This window comes from Cynara cardunculus, unplaced genomic scaffold, assembly GCF_001531365.2.
Source record: "Cynara cardunculus var. scolymus isolate 2C unplaced genomic scaffold, CcrdV1 Un_Scaffold_1673, whole genome shotgun sequence".
NCBI classification, from domain to species: Eukaryota; Viridiplantae; Streptophyta; class Magnoliopsida; order Asterales; family Asteraceae; genus Cynara; species Cynara cardunculus.
This window is the reverse complement of record NW_020200830.1, coordinates 40,833-41,360: the sequence shown is the minus strand read 5'-3', so window position 1 is coordinate 41,360 and position 528 is coordinate 40,833.

The following is a 528-nucleotide window of genomic DNA, read 5'->3' as shown; positions in this document are numbered from 1 at the left end:
TTGAAATTGGATGTTACCTTCCCATTCCCTTAATCTGAAAAGATTAAATAAGTGGATTTGCAAAGATCTACTCACAGTTTCATGATTTGACGGCTTACACGGAAAATTTCATTCATCTTTTGTATGATGGAATGATTSTYATTTCATCATAAGGGGGAGTATATGTAATAATGAATGAAATATTCATTTTCGAACATTGTTAAAAGGGATTTGATGCAAAGATCAAGGGGGAGTAACTTCAGCGTTGGCAAAAGACTCAAAAGAAGTGTGACTGAAGATAATCGCAGAAAGATTATTTGTGTGCTACAACGACTGAGAGATGTTTTCTTTTGAAAGAAGACATATTGTGCATAATGTTTCAAAGTTCAAACAAGGACTCAAAGCGCAGAATTTTCTTTCAAGTCTGAATACAAAGGGGGAGAATGTTAGGACTGAAAAATCAGTATTAATTGTATTCGTCTTGAAAGTTAAATATAGTCTATAATTGTAAACGTCAGCGTGTTTGACTTTCTTATAGAAGTTTGACTT